We start from the raw sequence: 16,996 nt of genomic DNA on the forward strand, positions 1-16,996 counted from the left end.
CACATCATTTATGAGTGTTGTTTCTGTCTTTGGTGATTAATTATGTGTATGAAATATTGCACTTCTAAATAGATATGCGTATTGATTAACGTTGTCAATAAATGTCCCTACGTTTGAATAACTCCACATATCGTCTCACCTTGTGTACGCTAATCGGACGCGGGGAATACGATCTGGATGTTAAAACACGCAGAAACATGTAATGTCATTGGGACTGTTCAATCGAATTGACAATTACCAGAAACGGTTAATGTTGTAAGTTTAAACACTGTAATGTACTTTTACATTGACTGAAACCAGCAACATCAACGTCATAGCAACGGAATCCCAAGTAAACAATAATGCAAATAAATTTTCAAAGCAAAAAAATAAAATAAAAAATTATTTATAAGCTTGTTAGCAATTTCTAAATATTATTTCGTTATCCATATTTTCATTTTTTTGGTCAACAAAAAAATATCAATGGAATTTCAAGTAAACATTATAAACAAATTTTCTCAACAAAAAAAACATTACTCATCATGACAGAACTCTTGATAGAACACTCTATAGAACTCTATAGAATTCTCTGATAGAAATTCTATAGCTACGTCTAAAAATAGTTTTATTCTTCCTAAACATTTTCCTTATTGAAGTCGACAAAGATATATCAGTGGAATTTTATGTATACAATATTACAGACAAATCTAAAAACATACGAAAAAAACCAAAAAAAACCAAAAACAAAGAAAAAACAAACCAATTTACTGTAAACTTGGACATTGTCACTTTGGACTAACATTCACAGGAAAGCAAAAACGCGAAAATAAGTAGTGACTGAAATGTTGTCTTGTGAAAAAAAACAATGCGCCAGGCTCAGTAATTCCTAACTATTAGTCTTTATGAACTAGTTGAAGATTTTAAAATGGGAAACTTTACAATGGCAAACAAATATCCAGATTTATATTGTCACTCCACTGTCATAAGACTTCTCTAATGGGAAACTCCACCGTTAAATCTAAAATATAATTTCGTTACTTTAAAAAAAAAAAAAAAAATTATATATATATATATACACCCTGCACAGTATTGAATTACCCGTAGGTAACAGCATTGAATCACCCCGTAGGTAATATATTTGTGTAGCAGCACATATAGTATGGTGCAATAAATCCAATCAAATTGATTTTTGGGTCCGCATTCTAGAATTAGCACCCAGCGCGATTACGATTCACTGTACTACATATGGATATAGTGGACCACTGATTGAAATATAAGATGTGGTATTTTAAAAATAAATATATTATTTGTTGCCTTATTGAAAACCTAATACTGCAGTTACAGCTACTGCACCTCTACACGTATATAGATAGATAGGTGTATCTACCTTTGTTCGTTTTCACCATCATCATGCATCTTAGTTATTTCGAATAATGTTTTAGGTTAGGCTTAAAAAAATTGTTTGGTTGCGGTTACCCGACCCTACCTAGTTTTTCACTGCGGACAATAAACGATTTACATATTCGAGAAAAAAAATAAAATCGACAAAATTGCGAAGTCTCGCCTAGAAAAATGGATGCGGAAACTTATAAAGACAGTATAAAACTGTTCTTTCAATCTGTAATGGCTGTACATCTGATGAGAAGAAACCAATAACACAGAGACCATATGGAATTCAACGGTAAACATAACTACCTGAACTAGACACTCACACATGAAAAAATAGGAATAAAAAATCTAACTACCCCACCTAATCTAAAAGTGAGCGTAATCGGAACCAAACAATTTTATTTATTAGGCCCTATTAAGGTACAATTTGTTGAAATTTGAAATCAATTTTAGATATCGGTTTATTTTTAAAGAAAGTTTTATTTGGAATTATTCTTTTTACAAATCACTGGGAATAAATTTGTTATTAAATACAGTCAATGTAAGGTAAATCATTTAATTTTTCCTAAAGATCGGTCAATTTTAATTTGTTAAGTGTTTGCTTTATTGCATGAAATGCCACAGGCCCAAAGAGCATGTTAAACTTGTTTGGAGAAAACAGAGCAAAATAATTTTCAATTTAAACAATTTTGATTTTTCTTCTTCTAAGTTTTGTACACCTAATAGTCTCATGATTTCTTTTTATTTGGTAGTTGGTATTTTTACTTTACCTCTTCTATATGTTCTGTTAGTTGATATAGTTTTACAAATGAAATCATGAAACCTGAAACAAAGCGCTCTCTTATCAGCATTGCTACATTTTATCGTCTGGCTGGACACAATCTTATCAACATTGCTACATTTTATTGTCTGGCTCGACACAATCTTACCAACGTTGCTACATTTTATCATCTGGCTCGACACAATCTTATCAGCATAGCTACATTTATCATCTGGCTCGACACAATCTTATCAGCATAGCTACATTTTATCGTCTGGCTCGACACAATCTTATCAACATTGCTACATTTTATCGTCGCTCGACACAATCTTACCAACGTTGCTACATTTTATCATCTGGATCGACACAATCTTACCAACATTGCTACATTTTATCATCTGTTCGACACAATCTTACCAACATTGCTACTACATTTTATCATCTGGCTCCACACAATCTTACCAACATTGCTACATTTTATCGTCTGGATCAACACAAATCAAAGTAACAATGTTAGTTAGAATTTGTGTGGAGCCAGACGATAAAATGTAGCAATGTAGGTTAAAATAAAATGTAGCACTGTTGGTGAGGTCTTTTGTTGAGCCAGAGGGTAAAATGTAGCGATGTTTATAGTAAGATTTTTGTCAAGTCAGACGACATTTTGTTTCAGGTCTCTTGCTTTTAATTGTATATTTCTTTAGTTGCTCTGAATTAAGAGATAACTCCGAGTTGCCAAATTTTCGCATAATTTACGGTTGTACGCTAGCTAATGTGAACAGACAAGGTACACATGTCATGGAGACTGATTGGTGACTTGTATTATTGCAACCCTGTGTCAGTTGGCGATGAGGCATAGAAAAGCAAATATCTTTCATATAATTTGTAAACTAATATTATTTGCTTACGTAGATGAGGGCATATTAAATACACCATCTTTGTTCCGTTACCATAGCAACTGTAACATCTGCACAACTGATATCATATTTGAAATCAAAAGTACACATAGTTCGGCCTGACTTTCAGTCCGTCGTTCATCAGTCTGTCTGTCCGTTGGTTAGTCAGTCAGTCAGTCAGTCAGTCAATCAGTTAGTTAGTTAGTTAGTCAGTCAGTCAGTCAGTCAGTCAGTCAGTGTGTGTGTGTGTGTGTGTGTGTGTGTGTGTATGTGTGTGTATGTATGTATGTATGTATGTATGTATGTATGTATGTATGTATGTATGTATGTATGTATGTATGTATGTGTGTGTATGTGTGTGTGCACTTGTATGTATGTATGTATGCATGTATGTATGTATGTATGTATGTATGAATGTATGTATGAATGTTTCTCTATAGATTGTTGATATTAGTAAGTATATTCATTCATAAATTTATCTGTCTGTTTGGAATCCATTTCACGTTAAAAATCGGAAATAAGTACGTGATAGTAATTCATTGCATGTCTGTGAAATGAAATGCATATTTGATGAGGATGTAGGGAGCAAACCGTAAACTTCTGATTGCACAGCGTCTCAGAGTAATCTGGTTTCGTGGCAATTCAAGCGAAATCCCGAATAAGTTGACTGTGGACAATGTGTAGATGTAATTAACTTGATCGGCGAGATATTGTTCATTGCATGAAAAGAGACAAGAAATATGGTGAATTTAAAAAAAACCACCAGGCCATGCAATGGACGTTGCAGTAGTAAATTACATTGTGTTGGCGATGACGGATTATTACCAGTATGCAAGATTGGCCGGTATTACACAAGTCACAGTATACACTGGGTGATCTGTTCGGAATCAGTTAGATTATAATCGAATAGTTTTTTTACGGGTTCAAGAATCGGGAAGACTTTTTAATACCCAATCTACCAGTCTGCTTGTAACCCCTCCCACCCTCGACTCTCCACACTAATTTCAAATTGATGAAAAATATTAGATTACTTAATTGTATGTTGCGAAAAATGAGGAGGAAATGATGTATTCTAGTCAATGAAACTGTGCCGTGTTATTGCCTTATCTGAGTAACTCAACAAAGTTGTAAACATCCGACACAATCAAACTTCTAACTTGATAAAAATAAAATTATCCGATTCAAGCAGGTTGGCTTTATTTGTTTTGTATTGTCATTTATCGTCTTATCGCTGGCAGTCTCATGCTCTTAATCACCCAGTGTTATTTCGTCGATTAAATGTGTAGTGAAAACTGCTCACTGTGTATACATCATTGTAATGAATCAACATACCGTGCATGAGCGAGCGAGCGAGCGAGCGAACGAACGAGCTGCATGGTCGCTGCATGCCATGGCTGATCGAAGCCCACTAGATGCAACGCTGGTTCGTTTCTCCCACTTAATTAGCCGTGATCAATGGGAGAGGAAATACATTCATATGGCTAAAGCAAGCCAAGTGAAGAAAGCTGTCCTTCTCGATTCGTTTTTTTCTAGGTTTATTGGTGCAAAAACAGAAGGAGACAAACATGTCTACTCAGCTGTAAAACGATAGACCAACTATATAAATGATAAGAGAGAGAGACACACACAACATTTTAGTCTTGTAGCTTGACTAACTCACTGGTGGTTGAATGCTTGATAAGGATTTGGGGTTTAATATTTCCGCTTTCATAACGTTGAAAACATCACTACCAATGAAGCCCTCCACCCGAAGAGGCTTACAACACACGTGCGATTGATCGAATTGTGCTATATTACCTGGGATACATACGACTTCGCTTCAAGGGACAAGTGACAGAAAAGTCATCGCTAAAAAGTTGACTATCTACAATATGCCATACACTGACAGTACCAGTGACGTCAGACTAACGGTCGTTCAGAAATTTGGAACTAGGGGATTTCATCTGTATCGTTTCTATTGAAGGACTGGGAGTTTTGTTGTGTGATGTATGTTATGACGGCATCAACGGCACGGTTGCTAAAACACGGTCTGACTATATCTACTTAGGTCGACACTTCATCGCCCCGGTCACACGCTGTTGTACAACTCATCTCTCACATCGAAAAGAAAGGGTATCGTTGCACAAAGCACTCCGGATTAATACGATTTATTAAAAATATTTGAATCGTTCATAAGCTAGGTTTTGCTTAGCGATGCTCACTTGATCAGAATGGTACGAAACAAGGGAGTTTGTGTTTACCATAGGGAGCCTACTGAACCTAAGGCTAGCAGTGTCGGTGGAACTATGTGTGACAAATAGTGTACCATGGCACCTACGTAACAACGGCCTTCAGATCGCCATCAAAGCAGAAAACGAATGCAATTTTGGAAATTCTACCCTCCAACTCTTGTTGATGGCCGAAATGAGGCATTGTGATACAAACAGCTGACTGCATGCGATCCGGAGTAAGGACAGATAAAATGAACGCTAGCTGAGCGACCGCAGAGGGACTGCGGTATAGGCGGAGAGCGGTATTGGGTGTCATCATCCACGATGTAGTGTAACACAATTCAACAATGTCACTTATGAATAATAATGCCCTAACAATGAAAACGATATTGGATGAAATTCGACACAACGCCATAGCATTTATGAATTGATAGTGTTAATGAAAATCACACAGTATCAGTCCGTACACGTGAACAACGTCGTGCAATGAAATCCCCTTGGAGTGAAAACCCTTTTCTAATTGTATTATTTAATCATTCAAAGCATTATGCTACAAATCAACAATGTGAAAATTAAGATTAATTTATTTCTAACTTGTATACATCATCCTATGTGCATTTCAGTGTTTTTTCATATTATTAGAAATTGAAACATTTGTGTTGGCTTTGTGTCTCACTACCTATCGCTTACGTTTGTTGTTATAGTAACGGGAAAATGATAGAAAATGTAGATTAACCAGACGCTTTTCGTATAATATTCGATGCGTACCAAATTAAAAATAATCAATGAAATCAGAAAACGTTTATGTTTGTAATAAACGCAAATTGCGAAACTTAAAATCCTTAGATTGGCATTTTTTTAATTTCCCTGGATGAAATATACTTGTCATAACAATTTCAAATATCGGAATTTTGTCATTTTTACCATTTGTCCTTGGCGAACATTTCTGTAAAAAGGCTGGCAACAGAGTTATCGCATTTCGATTATAACCACTATTGTACACTCGATATATTGTGGACCGTTTGTAAACAAACTTATTTGTAAACAAACTTATTTTATCTGTTGACATATTTAATGAACTTCTAAAAATATTACAATACTTTTTTTCATATCGTTAAGTTTATGAAAGTAGTTATTTTTTCTGTCTGTCTGTCTGTCTGTCTGTCTGTCTGTCTGTCTGTCTGTCTGTCTGTCTGTCTGTCTGTCTATCTGTCTTTCTGTCTGTCTACTAATTATGTTTTTGTCTGTCTGTCTGTCTGTCTGTCTGTCTGTCTGTCTGTCTGTCTGTCTGTCTGTCTGTAAATTGACCTTTTTGCTATAACCATCTCATGAATTTTTGTGTCTGTCTATAAGTTATCAATTTTTGCGTTAACCAGATCTCATGAATTGTGTAAGAAAAAAAACTATAATAGTTTTTCTTTTTCTTTTTTCCCCTTTTTAAAAAACATATAACAACTTTATGAAAGTAATTATTTTTTGTGTTTGTAAGCAGACTTTTTGGCTGTAAAAACTGATGATTTTGAACGAAAACATTAGAACCCCTTGTTTATTTGATAAGTTTGTAAAAGTATTCCATTCCTTTCTCATTTCTAAAGTGACTAACTACATTCAGCCAAACCTCGGTAAAACTTTCTTCTTGGGGTCTATCTCCTCTCTCTCTCTCTCTCTCTCTCTCTCTCTCTCTCTCTCTCTCTCTCTCTCTCTCTCTCTCTCTCTCTCTCTCTCTCTCCCTCTCTTTCACTCTCTCCCTCTCTCTCTCTCTCTCTCTCTCTCTCTCTCTCTCTCTCTCTCTCTCGCTGTCGCTGTCTCTCGCTGTCTCTCTCTCTCTCTCTCTCTCTCTCTCTCGTTACGAACATACACATGGTTTACAGTGTGTTTGCTCGTCGTGTTATGAAAGGGAAGTAATACACTAAATATGAATTGTTCGCTACACTTCCTCTGACGCGTACTGATGTAAAGTAAATGTTGTAATAGTGGACTGTTTTGATGACATTTTGCTTAAATTAAATATGAGAACATCAACGTTACTATGGCAACATGTCAGTGTCAACATCCTATAATTTATATCTAAATTTGGACAGAAGTCTGATGTCAAAACTTAAATTTCGGATGACAAGAATTTTTTTTGAGGGGGGGGGGGGTTCGACCAAAATAAGTTTTTGTTTCGAGCAGATTTTTCTCAAGGCTATACCCTTTTTGAGTGCATTTTACATATGTTTGAATTAAATTAAAAAAACAAGAGAAAAATATCACAGAAGAGAATGTCGGTATTCATATTTTTCCAGCGTGAATGTGCAATAAAATGTATTTTATTCTTTTTACATAGTAGCCCTGTGTTTTAATAACAAACAATCCTACATGATTTTGAAGGTAAACTATTGTCATCAAAGTCTGAAAAAAAATTCGATTTTAGCAAATTTGTCCGAATTGCAAATTTGTCCGAATTGGGGAAGGGGGGGGGGGGGGGTTGAGGTAAAACTTAAAGAATCAATTTCTATACCTGACATCGATCATTTAAGTGACGTCATCCCTACGGTCCTACATAGTGGAATTATCAGAAAGGAAAAACCATGACGTCATCTCTTGAAATACTGTATTATTTGAAATCAATAATGACAAAAAAAATCGCAACTTTGAAACAAACGCAAGACCCTGACCAAGTTAGATCATGACATTTTAACATTTCAGCAGGTTTCATTACAAATAATGACGTCATGTCTTATTTAACCCAATTACAGGGAATACCATAACTAACTATTTTAATGTAATCACCTGCACATTTTGTACAATATTTGACCTTTGACCGTAGGGGTCATAACAGGTATTCAGAGTCATTGAGCAAACACGATCCGTGTTATATCAATTTCTCTGACGTTAACTCACACTTCTAGCTCGTGATTGGTTCCAGAAGTAGACACTAATTTGTCTGAGAGGAAATACATGTATATAGCTTTCTCTCCACTCCTTGGCAAATTTGCTCAACCTAAATGTCACAGAGGCGAGTTCAATAATTCGCAGCCTGAAAAATTTCTTAGTTTCTTTTCAAACGCAGACAACATTTCAATAATTCACCAAGTAGGTTTTGTCTTCAAATTGGAAAACTCGTGTCGTTTTAAAAGTAAACCTCCGAGAAATAAGGCCTGAAACTTGTCTAAATCTGGGTAAAATGGATCGTAAATTGGTATTGGATAAGAAAGGATAAACTTTATATTAACGCGTGCAGTTATGATTACATTAGAGCTGGGTTACTAAGATAGAGTGATTTAAACACATGCAAGGGCTTATCTCATGGAGTGCGCTTCAGTGGGTTTACAGTAAATTCCCAACCCGATACGTTGATAGAGATTGATTCATCTCTTTAGTCCACGGTTGGTAAGACGCTGTTCGTGGAGTGAGTAATTACGAGTTCTTCTGCCTGACTGCCAACGCGAGACTCGTACGAGTCACAACGCAGCTGGGGTAGGGCATTATTACACTAAGCACACGAGCCGAGTTAATTCGCCAGAAGTTCGATGAATCAGCAGCGCGGCTAATTAGTTGTTTTTCATTCCAAGTAGGGGAACCTACTCACCACGGCATCACCTATAGACATTTGTATTATTTTTTTGGGCAAAACTTTTATCCCTCCATTGTGTATGACTCCGGACTACAATATGAATAAATTATGCGTATATTAATTCGATGGAAACAAACTCACATTTTTTTTAATATTCATGAAATCGTCGAGAAATTTTGTAGGACTTGCAGTCAACTATTAGTATTAGTCAGGGAGGAATGTGTTGAATTTTACAAGGAGGTTGTTTGTTCATTTCCTGTGCATTAGTTGCTTGATAGATCCGATGTGCCAATCATGTCTCAAACATCTCTATTGCATTATTTATCACCTTGCTATCCAACAATCACAAGACTCACGTTGTAACTTCATAGGCCTACAGCTGATAGTTGTATACACAGAAATATGCTCACATATAGTTTCGACGATGTATGTATGTATGTATGTATGTATGTATGTATGTATGTATGTATGTATGTATGTATGTATGTATGTATGTATGTATGTATGTATGTATGTGTGTATGTGTGTGTGTGTGTGTGCGTATGTATGTATGTATGTATGTATGTATGTATGTATGTATGTATGTATGTATGTATGTATGTATGTATGTATGTATGTATGTATGTATGTATGTATGTATGTATGTGCATAAATTGTTGATATTAGTAGGTGTAATCATTCATAAATGTATCTGTCTGTTTGAGTTAAACAATATATATATATATATATACACACACACTAATATACAAACCCTACTACAACGCCAAAAACACAATTATGGTAACATTAGTAAAATAAATCGTTTCGCTTCGCTTGCGAAGGGCATCCACCTCCTTTGAAACGAGTGACAAATTTAACAGCTCACTTCTCATAACTTGACACTCTCCTTTAATGTGTGAACACTCGGTAAAGTGTATCTTTCCAGAAAGAAAACTGACAGAGAACACAGCTTTCTTGAAGTGTGTGTGGAAAAGGTTTGGTAGAAATCGTGGACTGTGAACTGCGTGCAGCATTTAATGTTATTATGGTCCTCTGGGAGAATGAAGCCAGTATCGGCAACAATTATGAACACGAAGGGCAATTAATCCATACATGCGTAATAATAAGGAGACCAATTTGGATGTTATTATTATCGTTGGTAGACTCAGACACAACACATGTACATTAAATTTAGCAGTGTTATGATAGACAGTATAGACTACGTATATAAAATTAGTAGTGTTAATATATCCACTATAGACTATGTATATCAGTTTAGTAGTGTTAGTATAGTCAGTATAGACTATGTATATTATTTTAGTAGTGTTAGTAAAGTCAGTATAGACTATGTATATTAGTTTAGTAGTGTTAGTAAAGTCAGTATAGACTATGTATATTAGTTTAGTAGTGTTAGTATAGTCAGTATAGACTATGTATATTAGTTTAATAGTGTTAGTAAAGTCAGTATATACTATGTATATTAGTTTAATAGTGTTAGTAAAGTCAGTATAGACTATGTATATTAGTTTAGTAGTGTTAGTAAAGTCAGTATAGACTATGTATATTAGTTTAATAGTGTTAGTAAAGTCAGTATAGACTATGTATATTAGTTTAGTAGTGTTAGTAAAGTCAGTATAGACTATGTATATTAGTTTAGTAGTGTTAATAAAGTCAGTATAGACTATGTATATTAGTTTAATAGTGTTAGTAAAGTCAGTATAGACTATGTATATTAGTTTAGTAGTGTTAGTAAAGTCAGTATAGACTATGTATATTAGATTAATAGTGTTAGTATAGTCAGTATAGACTATGTATATTAGTTTAGTAGTGTTAGTAAAGTCAGTATAGACTATGTATATTAGTTTAGTAGTGTTGATAAAGTCAGTATAGACTATGTATATTAGTTTAGTAATGTTAGTAAAGTCAGTATAGACTATGTATATTAGTTTAGTAGTGTTAGTATAGTCAGTATAGACTATGTATATTAGTTTAGTAGTGTTAGTAAAGTCAGTATAGACTATGTATATTAGTGTAGTAGTGTTAGTAAAGCCAGTATAGACTATGTATATTAGTTTAGTAGTCTTAGTATAGTCAGTATAGACTATGTATATTAGTTTAGTAGTGTTAGTAAAGTCAGTATAGACTATGTATATTAGTTTAATAGTGTTAGTATAGTCAGTATAGACTATGTATATTAGTTTAATAGTGTTAGTATAGTCAGTATAGACTATGTATATTAGTTTAATAGTGTTAGTATAGTCAGTATAGACTATGTATATTAGTTTAGTAGTGTTAGTAAAGTCAGTATAGACTATGTATATTAGTTTAGTAGTGTTAGTAAAGTCAGTATAGACTATGTATATTAGTTTAATAGTGTTAGTAAAGTCAGTATAGACTATGTATATTAGTTTAGTAGTGTTAGTAAAGTCAGTATAGACTATGTATATTAGTTTAGTAGTGTTAATAAAGTCAGTATAGACTATGTATATTAGTTTAATAGTGTTAGTAAAGTCAGTATAGACTATGTATATTAGTTTAGTAGTGTTAGTAAAGTCAGTATAGACTATGTATATTAGATTAATAGTGTTAGTATAGTCAGTATAGACTATGTATATTAGTTTAGTAGTGTTAGTAAAGTCAGTATAGACTATGTATATTAGTTTAGTAGTGTTGATAAAGTCAGTATAGACTATGTATATTAGTTTAGTAATGTTAGTAAAGTCAGTATAGACTATGTATATTAGTTTAGTAGTGTTAGTATAGTCAGTATAGACTATGTATATTAGTTTAGTAGTGTTAGTAAAGTCAGTATAGACTATGTATATTAGTGTAGTAGTGTTAGTAAAGCCAGTATAGACTATGTATATTAGTTTAGTAGTCTTAGTATAGTCAGTATAGACTATGTATATTAGTTTAGTAGTGTTAGTAAAGTCAGTATAGACTATGTATATTAGTTTAATAGTGTTAGTATAGTCAGTATAGACTATGTATATTAGTTTAATAGTGTTAGTATAGTCAGTATAGACTATGTATATTAGTTTAATAGTGTTAGTATAGTCAGTATAGACTATGTATATTAGTTTAGTGGTGTTAGTAAAGTCAGTATAGACTATGTATATTAGTTTAATAGTGTTAGTATAGTCAGTATAGACTATGTATATTAGTTTAGTAGTGTTAGTAAAGTCAGTATAGACTATGTATATTAGTTTAGTAGTGTTAGTAAAGTCAGTATAGACTATGTATATTAGTTTAGTAGTGTTAATAAAGTCAGTATAGACTATGTATATTAGTTTAGTAGTGTTAGTAAAGTCAGTATAGACTATGTATATTAGTTTAGTAGTGTTAGTAAAGCCAGTATAGACTATGTATATTAGTTTAGTAGTGTTAGTATAGTCAGTATAGACTATGTATATTAGTTTAGTAGTGTTAGTAAAGTCAGTATAGACTATGTATATTAGTTTAATAGTGTTAGTAAAGTCAGTATAGACTATGTATATTAGTTTAGTAGTGTTAGTATAGTCAGTATAGACTATGTATATTAGTTTAGTAGTGTTAGTAAAGTCAGTATAGACTATGTATATTAGTTTAGTAGTGTTAGTAAAGTCAGTATAGACTATATATATTAGTTTAGTAGTGTTAGTATAGTCAGTATAGACTATGTATATTAGTTTAGTAGTGTTAGTAAATTCAGTATAGACTATGTATATTAGTTTAGTAGTGTTAGTAAATTCAGTATAGACTATGTATATTAGTTTAGTAGTGTTAGTATAGTCACTATAGACTATGTAAATTAGTTTAGTAGTGTTAGTAAAGTCAGTACAGACTATGTATATTAGTTTAGTAGTGTTAGTAAAGTCAGTATAGACTATGTATATTAGTTTAATAGTGTTAGTAAAGTCAGTATAGACTATGCATATTAGTTTAGTAGTGTTAGTATAGTCAGTATAGACTATGTATATTAGTTTAGTAGTGTTAGTAAAGTCAGTATAGACTATGTATATTAGTTTAGTAGTGTTAGTAAAGTCAGTATAGACTATGTATATTAGTTTAGTAGTGTTAGTAAAGCCAGTATTTTAGGTCCTCACCTGTTGTTTGGATGTTCTTCTCTTTTACACATATCTTGCTTTGAATGAAAGTAATTCTTGTTCAGCCATTCCTACTAGAGGTGATGTATCTTTAATATATCTGCATGATATTTTGTTACCAAATGTATTGATAGACTTTCCCTGATAATCGTCTACATCAAATATTTGCATATAATTAATTTTATACAGGACACAGTAACAGCTATACACTCTTTTCACATTATTTTTGTCATATAGACAAATGTATGATCATTTACAGACGAGTTGAAACGATCTCTTTCGTTTGGCGAATCAAATATGAGAAAGAAGATGGGCCTAAAAATAGCGAATATAGAGTGAACATGGCGAATATAGTGAAAATAGCGATTATCGAACGAAAGTAGCAAATTAATAGTGATGTTTGCGATTATAGAGTGGAAATGGCGATTATAGAGTGAAAATAGCAAATATCGAGTGAGCTTTTGCGATTCTAATGTGATATGTGCAAATATAGAGCGACTATGGTATGAATATAGCGAACATAGAGGAATATAGAGTGAACATAGCGATGATCGAGCGTCTATAGCGGTTACAGCTCTGAGTGAATATAGGTGAATTAGCGCTTTAGTGAAGACAGCACATCGATCGAATATAGAGCTATCGAATATAGGGCTATCAAATATAGAGCACACGTAGAGCGAATGCAGAATGTCTTTAGCATATATAATGCAAATGCGAAAACGGTTATTTGATGAGATAGATAATTATAGATAATACAATTCCTAATAATATAAAATCGCCGACTTTTCGAATAAAAATTCTTCAACAAGTTGGCAGCAAGATAGTCATCAGCACACTACTGAACAATTGCAGGCAAAAACAGAGTAAATCTAGAATGGGCATTGCGAATATAGAGCTCTCGAGGCGAATGTAGGTAAAATGATGTGAGGCAGGCGTTTCTTTTGGAAATGACACCACTGGTCTATCTAACACGTATAATATGGTATTATAGTCTGTTGACAACACGCAGGGTAGAGAATGCCTAGACCCCGGTACGACACACGTGTCGCTTTGTGGCTGTCTCCGCTACACTACTACACAATACAACGCTCACTCCTAAATCATATGAATTACTAAGATACCTTCGAAATAATTTCCCACAAAGTACACAGTAAAATGCGACACGGGGAGACACAAATTTATAGATTGTAGAATGAATGGCTCGATACCCAGAGAGCTAAACAAACCGGGGACACAGTGAACGGCGTGAGTGCCGTGTAAAGAGATAGGTGCCCCGTCGATTCACGAAATGAGACCCACTTATTAAATATCGTTCAGCGCTGAATTTATTTTACCTCGCCGTGGGTAACCTTTGTTGAACCACGTTGTAATTACATTTATGATTAAGTCACCAGTATTATGCTATTTTAAATGAAATTTCCAGAGTTAACTTTATAGTCCAAAAGTGATCAACAATCCAGTCAAAAAGTCTAGGGTCTCTCGATCTTTTCTCTACAGAAAACGTTTAATATTAACTCCAGATAAAAAAATCAGCCTCTAAGTGGTCTGTAAACATTATCTTGTACTATTATTTGCTTACCTTGTATTTTGTAACGGTCATTAACTCGGGGGACACCAGTCATGTCAGAGTTTTGAAATAAATCTACATCATGACGGAAATACAAGTTTCAATCAATGTGTTTTCTCATATTTTCACTCAATATACTGGGTAATTGAAAAATTGCCAACATTTCAATATTTCAGATACATTTGGGCGTTGGTTGACAGCAATTAAATTGTTTTAATTATTTGCTTTAGAAATTATGTTACCAGCTTGATTGATTGTGAAAATGACTATTTTGAATCGGTGATTGGGGTCAAAGGTCACATCATGCGTAACCCTCGTCATCTATAGCGCAGAAAAAAAAACCACATTGAGAAAATCCCCAAATGAAAGTTAACATATTTAATGGTATATTGAAATCCTTATACACAATTCATGTTTTTTAGATATGAGTCCAAAATCTTATATTTTGATATATAACAGATAAGTTTTTATATACTCATCTTTTAAATGACATAACAATGACCTTGGCATGATCCGTGAAATTGACAACAAAATAGAGAACACCTTTATCTAGATTAAACTCATCAATTGCCATACCCTATCTCTATGTAACGTACATCAATTACCATACCCTATCTCTATGTAACGTACATTAATTACCATACCCTACCTCTATGTAACGTACATTAATTACAATACCATATCTCTATGTAACATACATTAATTATCATACCCTATCTCTATGTAACGTACATCAATTACCATACCCTATCTCTATGTAACGTACATCAATTATCATACCCTATCTCTATGTAACGTACATAAATTACCATACCCTATCTCTATGTAACGTACATCAATTACCATACCCTATCTCTATGTAACATACATCCATTACCATACCCTATCTCTATGTAACGTACATAAATTACCATACCCTATCTCTACGTAACGTACATCAATTACCATACCCTATCTCTATGTAACGTACATCCATTACCATACCCTGTCTCTATGTAACATACATCAATTACCATACCCTGTCTCTATGTAACGTACATCAATTACCATACCCTGTCTCTACGTAACGTACATTAATTACCATACCCTGTCTCTATGTAACGTACATCAATTACCATACCCTATCTCTATGTAACGTACATTAATTACCATACCCTGTCTCTATGTAACATACATTAATTACCATACCCTATCTCTATGTAACGTACATTAATTACCATACCCTGTCTCTATGTAACATACATTAATTACCATACCCTATCTCTATGTAACGTACATCAATTACCATACCCTATCTCTATGTAACGTCATCAATTATCATACCCTATCTCTGTGTAACGTACATCAATTACCATACCCTATCTCTGTGTAACATACATCAATTACCATACCCTATCTCTGTGTAACGTGCATCAATTACCATACCCTATCTCTATGTAACATACATTAATTACCATACCCTATCTCTATGTAACGTATATCAATTACCATACCCTATCTCTATGTAACATACATAAATTACCATACCCTAACTATATGTAACGTACATCAATTACCATACCCTATCTCTATGTAACGTACATCAATTACCATACCCTATCTCTATGTAACATACATTAATTACCAAACCCTATCTCTACGTAACGTACATTAATTACCATACCCTATCTCTGTGTAACGTACATCAATTACCATACCATATCTCTACGTAACGTACATCAATTACCATACCCTATCTCTATGTAACGTACATCAATTACCATACCATATCTCTATGTAATGTACATCAATTACCATACCCTATCTCTATGTAACATACATCAATTATCATACCCTATCTCTATGTAACGTACATCAATTACCATACCCTATCTCTGTGTAACATACATTAATTACCATACCATATCTCTACGTAATGTACATCAATTACCATACCCTATCTCTATGTAACGTACATCAATTACCATACCCTATCTCTATGTAACGTGCATTAATTACCATACCCTATCTCTATGTAACATACATCAATTACCATACCCTATCTCTATGTAACATACATTAATTACCATACCCTATCTCTATGTAACATACATTAATTACCATACCATATCTCTACGTAATATACATCAATTACCATACCCTATCTCTATGTAACATACATTAATTACCATACCCTATCTCTATGTAACATACATCAATTATCATACCCTATCTCTATGTAACATACATCAATTATCATACCCTATCTCTGTGTAACGTGCATTAATTACCATACCCTATCTCTATGTAACATACATTAATTACCATACCCTATCTCTATGTAACATACATTAATTACTATACCCTATCTCTGTGTAACGTACATCAATTACCATGCCCTATCTCTGTGTAACGTACACCAACTTCAATTCGATATCTCGATGAAAAAAGAAGAAAAGTTGGTCGGCGCTGGATCGAGTACATAGAATGTGCATTGTAATGAGTAGTACCTCTACTGCTGATGATCGCCAGACGGAGTTCTCTAATGTCGGTCTATAGAAACAAACAAAGTGTTCATTCAACAGGGAAATAATCCTCC

This window comes from Glandiceps talaboti, chromosome 17, assembly GCF_964340395.1.
Source record: "Glandiceps talaboti chromosome 17, keGlaTala1.1, whole genome shotgun sequence".
In the NCBI taxonomy this organism is placed as follows: Eukaryota; Metazoa; Hemichordata; class Enteropneusta; family Spengelidae; genus Glandiceps; species Glandiceps talaboti.